Here is a 10,676-nt window from a genome sequence, read left to right on the forward strand (position 1 = left end):
TTTCGCTTGGTAAAATAGTCTTAATGATTAATATATTATTGCATTACAATCACATTATGTTTATTTTTAATGCCGTGTAACTACGTGCATTTCACTAAAATGACATTGGCTACGACCCTTCATTGTTTTCTCGACGAGTTTGTTTTTTTCATGGCAGAGTAATACTTGATGCTTTTAAAAAGTGGCAAAATCTTTATATGTTTGGTAAATAAAATAAGTGGAAATAGCATTTAAGCTCAATTACAATAATGTAAAAGAGGAAAACAGTATAACTTTTATTCAGCTAGCTTAAAAAATCCAGTATCATGAAGCATGCTGTTCATCATCAAAAAAGTGTGTTATAGAAATTTTATAATATTTAAACTTTGAAGTTTGGGACACAGTTATTCACGCCCTCGTGATTAAACACTATTTCGTTTTGATCATTACATAATGTTTGATGAGTGTACTGATACTGGCTTTAAAATCATTATTGTTCAGTGTCTATTTCGAAGAAAAACTTGTCTTGTATTGCTTTTCTGAGTTTTTGTAAGTTGTTGGTCATATGAAGAGGGAAATACAGCTTTTACATGCTAAAAGAAAATATACAATACTAAATTTCTTATTATTTTTATTTAAATACTGCTACTGTTTGTATTTCATAGATATAAGCTATTTAATAATTTACCTTCGCTACTGGTTGTTTGTTAATTCACTTACCTGTCTGCGCCTTAGAAATTAATGTATTATTAGTAAAAAAAATTATGTTTGATATCGAGGATGAATAAAATATCAATTTGACGAAACACTACACAGTAAACCACGTTGTTTATTCAATAGATATCAGTATGTGCAAAATATGTTACTCATAAATATCGATGGCAAGCTTTACTATAACGGATTTCAATAAACTATCATTATTGCCTACTGAAGGCTGGCAGTGGCATAGATAAGATTTTGTTTGTGGCAGTTTTAGGATTGAGTAAGTCGGTAAAGTAATATTTTCCTATTTCTACTGTAACGTAGCAGACATTTACACGAAAATATACTATTTCTCTACAGAATTTTGAAGATTCACACACCAAAAGTAAAACTTTTAAAATACATATAAAAATTGCCATTTAAATTCTAATTTTAATTTACAGAATACGTTATAAATACGCAATGATGTTGAATAAACTTGGAGTCGTATCTTAATAATAGCTTGAACATAAACAATCCAACCCAATATTCGTAAAATATTGAAACGGGCAAAAACTTAAATTATATGTTTAACTTATAACATGACATTCCCTCAAAGGACGAAATGTGAAAAAAAACTGTTCTTGCATTCTTTTAGGTAAATATTCCATACATTTAAACCAAGACGATATGCGTCAGGCATTCTCTGTAATCACCACCCGAGCCCAGGAAGGAAGAGAGGGAATGTGGTTGGCACGCAGGATTTGATAATTTAAGAGAGCGAACTGAATTACAAGACTTCCTTGTCTTAATTTACCGTTTAAAATCGAAGTTTCCTGTTTTTCATGTTCCATTTAATTCTCGTCTGATCACAGTTTGGTTTGTACGTCTACAAAATACAATCCCTTTCGACTTATTTTCTTATAACAATCATACATTCCAAATGTTAATTATAGATTTTTCGCCACATTATAATGCTATCAGAACATCATTAAAGGAGGATTGATGACCAAACGTTTTATTTTTAGTTTCATATTAACCATTTAACGTGGAAAAATTTAATTATCTTTGTTTTCAGTCATACAATTTTTACTGCTGCCATTCTTTATTATAATACATTTCCTTTATTGAAAAAATACTTACTGTAATGCCAACTTATCTCTTGTAATAATCTAATGATCAGTATCTAATGATCTATACGATCAAATTATATTCTATTTCGAAAAGTCGTTGATTTTTTTATTGGCTCTGGAGCTATGTATGATGATAATTTTAATAAACATTTTAAAAAGTGTTACAGATCAATTATTATCCCTACAAAAGTAGACCTCCTGACTAAAATTTTAATTACTTTAACAAGTATAAGAAATGAAATGATAAAATAAATATATTTTTGACAAGAGCGACAGATCTGCTGTTTTTAAGACGACTTAAATAATTAGAAAGAAAAGATTTAATAAGATTATACTAAAAGTTTAACGTATATATTATGTAATATTATATTTGCATTGACATTTAATAATTCTTTTATCTATTGAACTTTTCTTTCTCCTTTCTGAAAATATACGAGTCAAAATACATCGACAATTTATGAAGAGTATTGAAGATCTGAGAACCAAGCTGAGAGAATGACTCCACATTTTTAAACACACTGATAATATACTAATAAATTATTAGTGCTCTTTATCTAACCTAGGAGGCAAACATGGACAAACTAATAATATGTTATAAAGACCACTCTCAGATTCCCACTATCATCTGCTTAGCTTTAAGGTTAGGTGTAACACTGAATAGGAAGTGGATTCGAATCCAAATCCAACTCCTATATATTTTAAATGTTTTACATAATTGTAAAATCTAATATTGTACATCAAGATTTATTATTAAATACAATGAATGTTTTTTGGATGTTTTCAAACCTATTGTGAGCACTGGCCAGTGAAATTAAGACTTGGAGACAATAATTAAACACATTTTTTTCATTAGTAGTAACACCACTTATGTAATTTAAATAGTAGTTTTTGTATAACCAAATTTATTAAATTGTTAAATGAAAAAAAGAACTCACTAGATGAATAAACATATACACACTTGCTTAAAAGTGTAGACAAATGTTCCCTTGGGTAAAAGTGATACTACAACACAATATTTATCTTCTGTCACATTAGAATATATATGAGGTGGTTGTGTCAACCGGGAAGGAGTTTAGCCTATTATTTATACAATTCAAACGCGTAAGACAAGAAAGTTTAATTGCACTGACAAGGAAAAGTAGCGTAATTATTTGTTGTTCAATTGAAAGCTTAGTATGCTACAATTTGTGAGAAATTACATGTACTTTTAATATGAATAGTTTAATTTATTTATATGAATATTTCATACTTTCGTTATAAATATTTCAGTGACATTCGGTTTTAATTTTAAAATATACATTCTTTTTGTGATATTCTATTAGTATAAATAGTTGCATTTAATACCAAAGACCTACTCATGTTAACATAAATGTTTGCTATCTTTCTGTAAGAGATTTTTATAAATATCTTTACTGCTTTTTTCAGTGCATTCTTACATTTTACGATTTTAAAAAATAGTCCAAACACCCTACAATGGGTTGGAGAGATTATTTAATTAAACTTATATTTAAAAAGAGTTTGATTGTTTTGTGTGTTAACAGTTTAAATGGTATAACCAACGTGTTAAGTGCTTAAAATGTAAGTCAACTCATTATTTTAAATAAATTTAAGCATAGCAAAAATAATTGTTAACGTAAGCGTATATACATTTCTCTTATAACTGACGTCCAAACAGATGCGGCTACACATAGGTAAGTCAGTGTTATTCAACTAAAACAACATATTGACGTAAAAGTAAATCAAGGGTTTACTATCAATATAGAACTATTTGTAAATGTCAAGTTTTCAAATCCGATCATCATCTTCAGAGTCATGGCTGTTATTCAGGATTAGGGAATTCTACTTCCTGCACTTAAACACACTTTGATGCTAAACACCTTTATTCATAAACGTATTTCCAAAAGAAGCTTAAAAATGTGATTGTATGTGAATATAATAATATTATACAGCACCATCTTAGCTTATAATATCTATAGAATGGTAGGTAAATGTACTTCGTCATTATGAAAAGGTCTAGGTCTTATAAAACAGATTTTGGATTTTACGGACCTTATATCTTAACCTCTTTACTTTTCAGTGTTTCAAATTATAGTAATACAAAAACACCGAGACTCTAACAAAGAAGTGGAATCGCCATACAAATATTTAAACTAGAATTGAGATATATTCTTACTTTAAAAATCAAAGATAAAGCTCATTCGCATATAACTTCTTTTCAAAAATGATCCACACTCATATTCAAATAACCTAACTATCCACATTTAATGTTACAATTATTGCAACCATCGTACATTTAATAAAAATCACTTGGAAGTGGAATTTGTGGAAAACAAAGGGGTTTTAAAATCCCGCCATACCGCTATTCAGCCATCAACGAGTCATATCATATCTCTCACAATGGAGGGGTTATCCGGTGTGGCGTTGTGTGACTTTGGTTTACTGTGTTCATTGAATATATTACATTTAGTATTGTTTGAGTCATCCAAACAACACCAAATTCCAAAGCAAGTACAAGTCATGGATAATTCTGGTTTGATTGCACATTTTACTGTGTATATCAGTCGCAACTAAACATACTTAAAATCTATTCAATTTGTTTTTTTTCGCAGAACACGCTTTACAAATACACCGTGGAACTGAATGTTTTGATTAACAATCGTTAGTAATATTATAAAACGCAAAGCTATGGAGATTATCGCGTAAAATTATTGCACTGGTATGCATTCGATTAAGAATCATTCAGTAAAATAAATTATAAAGCTTATTGTTAGTCTTCTGTACTAAAATAATGAGAGACTTTGGTTCAAATCAAGATATCAACTGCAATGATACCATTACACTTGTATTTATGAGAAATAGTCTACTTAATGCAATACACAGACTTACTAAATCTTTTTTGGATTTGATAATTACTTTGGCTCGTTGATAATATGTAGACTTTTCAACCATAACGAATTGCATTTAAGTACATGACGTACAACACCAAACCATTGAACTGTGTCGACGAACCACACACAATTAAACTGTCAATCACAACATTGTGTGTATTTCCCAGTCAAAGCTGTGTGACAGATGAAACTAACATGTCTCAGTTGTGTTCGTTTATGTCGGTAAACGTTGATTTTACGAATTAACTAAAAATAAAGTAATTACTAATGATTATTTAACTACCATTTGAATCACCAACTTAATTACAAGTGACAGAACTAAAGTAAAAGTTGTCGACAATTGTTGTACCCCTCATTGATTATAAAAATAATGTTACTTAGATACCAGTAACTCAATTATTGTTGGTAATAACTAAAAATAATATAGCCAGCCGTCAAGGAAAGAAGGGAAAAGCTTAACTTACCGATAAAAAATGCTCGTATGCAAATCAAAAAAATATATAGCATATAAAGGTTATAGTTAGGCTATGTGTAACCAATATGAAAATTTACAGAATAATTGATTTGTTATCTTCTGTTGAAAGTCTTCTTTGTAATCTTTGTAATCAAATCAATTTATTCTGTATCTGTCATAATATACGTAAATAGTGTCTATAGTAATAAGTATTACAACTTAAAACCATTAAAAGTGAATGTACAAGGGAAAGCAGAAAACATCATTGACCTAAAACATTTGTAAGAAAAAAACTTAAATAAATGTTCTTAAATAACAAGAGGGAAGAGGAAGATTCAATGGAATCAGACAGGTGGGTTGCAAATTCGAAAGTAGAAGATTTTGTTTGGGGTGTGTACTTAAGGTTTCATTTGAAAAAGTCTTTATACTTACAACAAATTACTTATCACTTTTAAAAGAGCTCTCAGTGGGGACAATTCTTGAAACTAATTACAATTAATGGTTATAACTATTACTTTAGTATTACAGTTGACTATACATACACAGAATAGACTTCCAATGTAATGCAAAAAAATTGAAGTAAAACAAATATGGTGCAATCTGTCGAGATGGTCACCAACTAATGACAATATTCTGTGTAAAGTCATAAATCAGCTGCTTTCTATGATACTGCATTGATGTTAATTAACCCAAAACACCTAGTACACTAGTAAACTGTGATGAAATGGTGGTCAACTTAATCAATTTTCTTGGCTGTACATTTTTACTTTACATGGCACGTCTATTCTGTGTAATAATCAATGGTGTAACTAACCACACAATTCATTTATACAATTCTACGTTGAACTAATTTCAATATTTTAGCTACATTATTTGTTGACATAGTATTTGCAATACATTGATATCACTAATTCTAATTTAAAAACGTATTAGACTTACATTAAAGCATGTTGTAGCAAAGACTATAGATTGCATTAACATATTTGTAGTGATGTATTCATTTAACATTTTGTGCAAAAACTCATATAAACTGTGATGATAAAGGGTTCATGATATATTGCTTGTGGCATTAAACCTCAACTGTGTTATATTGTTGAAATGTTACGTCAGTGGAAGGTTTGCGTTTCCTTACCTGTAACCGTCTGCTGTTTAAATTTAAATATTAATATGTATCTAAAGGTTTTGTGGAAAATCTAATGTAAATTTCTCCTGCTATTTTTTTGAGTCACAATCGTTAAATTAGTCATGATCAAAGTGAAGAAGTTTACATTAATCAGTAAATATTATTTAGTAAAGTGTTACAATACTTAGCTATTTTTTCTAGAAAACAGTTACAGTATCCGTTGAAAGTGAATATAACACGGAACAAGTATTTTATAAATATTAGTTCTTGTGATATTATTAATTATACTTTATGTTTTTGCAATCATTATGTTGCCCTTTACAAACCAATAACTTGAAACTGTATATTTAATATATACATAGCAATATAGGCTTATCAAATGCATCATAATAATTTTAATGGTTAATATTTCACGACCAACAGTAAAACCTTTAGTAAATGTTTTATACTGACAAAAACAATAAGTTAATCCGGATTTCAAAGCAGACCAACCTAATAAATCAGTATATTTTAGGATATAAAATGATTTCTGTTCACAACCTTAAAAATTTCCTTATGTAATATGAGTATAAATATTAATCTTGTATATTAAAATAAAAGTATTTAATTTAAATAAGTAAAGGCATTGCTTTTAATTAATAAATAATACTTGTACAAACTCTTTTGTACATACCTACCACAAATTAAACACAATTTAACAATAAATAATTATAGTAACAAAATGCCATTATGTTATACGCAATTTTAGTTTATAACGTTAATATAAAGTAAAAATTATCTTGGGTTCTTGTAGGTCTACAAAAACTTTCCAACTAAATGTTTTCTATTTTTATTTCGTCATGACTGAACCCACTACTTCACACTCGAAACATGTCACGATCTTGTTATGCCTTTTAAATTAAATCTTATAAAATGCGATCAATAACATTATGAATGGAGTCTCATTCACTTAATTGTTTCTTCATCATTGACTGATGCTAACAAATATATTTAAAATATTCTGTCTTGTCGTTTGAGAGTACAATTGTATTAGGAAAAATAAGAAGATTTCTTCTTCCCAAACGTATTTCCATTACATGTTGTAACGTACAGACTCCTTGCCTCTAGCAGTGCATTACTATCTCATCTTCCCTATTTTCAGTGATTCAAGTATCAACTTTCATTTTTTTACTTTTTTACTTTGTTTTGAGCCTAACTTGTATGGTTTAATAATGTTTAGTAATGAAATCACAAACATGCAAAATCGTTATAAATATAAAAAAATATTCTAACGATAGGTCTAAATATTAGAGTCAATGGATCGTAAATCAGTTAAATGTGTTTACAGGGAACAAATAAACCATTTGATCATATTTTAGTTGAACGTTTTCTTCAACTCCACTAACACTTGACCAACAACGAAGATTACAAAAAAGTACTCTATCTTAATCAGTGTTTTGGATATGCACCATTCGATGCAGCAAAGCCTCTTGCAATGTGTGTGCAGTAAATATACCATGTTCTAGGGATAACCTTACTTATTCTTGATTTCTATTTAACATGTTATTTCAACATTTTATTCTCATATAAATTATTATAAAACTGTTTGAAAGCTTTTTCATATACAAGAGTAATACCAGTTGACTAACTAGAAGGTTGACAAGATTGGTTCATTCTTACTTACGTACTATGTAACAAATAAATTATTTTATAAAAAAATCTATCTACAGTAATTGTTTATAACACTTTAGAAAATGGGATAAATATGTTGGTTATTTTCACCAACGATAACATAATAACCACAACACTAATTTATTCACCGAAAGTCATGCTTTCAATATACAGTACTTATTCAGTTAATTACGGTAAGTAAATGTATAAATATAGGACTACTAACATACTGGCCATCAGTTTCAACAACCCGAATTCACACCTGGGTAAAATTGGCCAGCCATTGGACATCGACTACATGTTAGCAGACGTTAACTCCATACAAACCCTCGATAGCTAAAAAAATATTATGTAAAAAAATACTGTCAAAAAACTTACATTGCGTAAATTTATGCGTGATACGTGGATGGGAGTTTTATCCAGGTAAGATAAGCGTGAAAAATGTTTATTTTAAAACTAACAATCCTACCTACAAATTATTTTCATAATAGCATTATTTAATTATATGTATTTATATTGTAATATGTATATTTAAAAGCCTAGTAAGACTTTCTCATTACGGAATATAAAAAAAATTATAATATTAAAAACATTAAAACACTGAAAATTTATCATAAGCATACAATTTTGATATAAGTGCTACGATTTGAGGTTTGTCGTATAAAACCGTATTATCATCGTACTAAATCAAGCACTTAACAAATTATTTAAAAAATCATTAGATACAAATAAGACTATTCAGTGTGGTAGATTAATAAATAATAATACATATAATAAAATTGTAATATTATTAATAAAATATTAATAAATATAAAAAGCCTACTTGCAGTCTTTACAATTAAATAGTATTGCGAAGACTATAAGTAGTCTATTTATATAGATAAATAATTTAATTATTATTAAGAGGCTAGACAACATCAATAAAAAACACAGGAAAAGTTAAAACAATGCCAAACAATAAACGAGGAAAATATAAAAATACATTCTTTTGCAAGGGAAATATGGATGGCTTATTAAAAAATATAAGTGTACTTTTTAATAAATGGATACAGTTTAAAACACCATTTGTGCTGAATACCTCACAGTTTTTTGTCATTTACAGGATTTACTTCCTCTGTTGCATACACAACGGGATTAAACTGCCGAGGATGAGCCCCAAAATGACGTCAACATGATTAACAAAGCGGGGCTTAGTTAGCGGACGTGTAATGGAAATTAACACTCAAAGTTTAAACTGAGTAAATCTAGTAAAGTGGGGTTTCTGTGGTATCATTAAACTTGTAGTCACATAGACTTGTGCTTTATACAATTTACAACATCGATTGAGTTAGTTATTATAAATACTTATAAGGAATTGCAGAGATTGACTTTTACTAAGTAACTCTTCTGCAGCCAGAAATACTGTTGATGCTTATACTAATGCATTTTTGTAACTATTGTTAAACATTGCCCTAATTATCAATGTAATAAGTTAGATCTTTACAAACTCATACAGTATAGGAAGGGTGTTAGGAAAGTCCTGAACATTAACGTAAATTGGGTTGTTGTAATGCAAAGTGTTCGGTTGTCCAGCACCACACTCATCTAGAATAACTTACCTCCACCGTTAGTTACAACTCCCAATTCATCAGTTGTGTTTACAGCATGTAACAGGTGTTGAAACATGTACATTCAATATATCTAGCTAACTTGAACGTTTAAGTTAGTTGCTTTCATAAAATATGCTTATCTGTATGCAAGATGAATAAAACAACTTCAGCTAAAATTATTTTTAGTATATTGTAAATATTTGCAAGTTTGTACAATGGATTTAAGGGGGTTAAAATTAGTAGAAGCTTAATAGAAATGCACTTGACAAATTGGATTTTTTGTACGGATATCAAGATATTTTATTGCATTAGTATCACTGTAACACGTTTATAGGTAGAGACTTTAAAAGCACTGAAACCTACATAAAACGATCGAAAGATATGATGACTGAAATGTCGTAAATTGTGTACAATTTAGTCATAAAACATATTTAAATCTTTATAGTTATACTACAATTATATTATTATATTTTAGTCATTATACCACTACTGTATATCTTAATCCATTAAAATATACAGTAGTGGATCGTTGATAAGCGTAAATATATAATTGACTGTTGCCTTGGAGCACATTTGAAGAGAGCAACTTTGCTTATCTGATAAAGATGTTCTTTAGAAGGGAAATCGTAACGTTCCTCTTGAGATTTGGTTCATTTGTAAGGCGGTATCTACCTTTGTAGGGATAGGCAAACATTATGACAAAATATAAATAAGGTGGTATTTTTATTTCCACGTTAGTACACAAATAACGTCAGAACTTTTATAAGGTGAGGAAATTTAAGTTGACATAAAATAGTTATATTTATACACATACAAGTTATTTGCAAAACTCATTCATATTGAAATCAGGAGCATATAATTTGTACTGCTACTTAACAATTGCAACCTTTTTTGTGTTTATTTTGGGAAGATGTCATGTTTCGTAGGACTGTTTACTAGGCATAGATTTTAAAAGTCGGCAGTAATCGCATTCTTTCATATACATTTTGTAGAGTGATGAAAGTTAATGTTATAATTTACAAAATACGGACAACACTATAAAATAGTGTTGCAGCAAACTAATATTGGTAAATTGTTTATTATTTATAAAAATAAATAATGCTATGTATTTGTAATTGTTAGAGGTTATGGTCGAATGTGAATTTTCTCTTATTTTACCAGTCTAAAAATGTTATTTAG

This window comes from Macrosteles quadrilineatus, unplaced genomic scaffold (genome assembly GCF_028750875.1).
Source record: "Macrosteles quadrilineatus isolate MER2022 unplaced genomic scaffold, UCM_ALF_1.0 Scaffold_10__1_contigs__length_6754688, whole genome shotgun sequence".
NCBI classification, from domain to species: Eukaryota; Metazoa; Arthropoda; class Insecta; order Hemiptera; family Cicadellidae; genus Macrosteles; species Macrosteles quadrilineatus.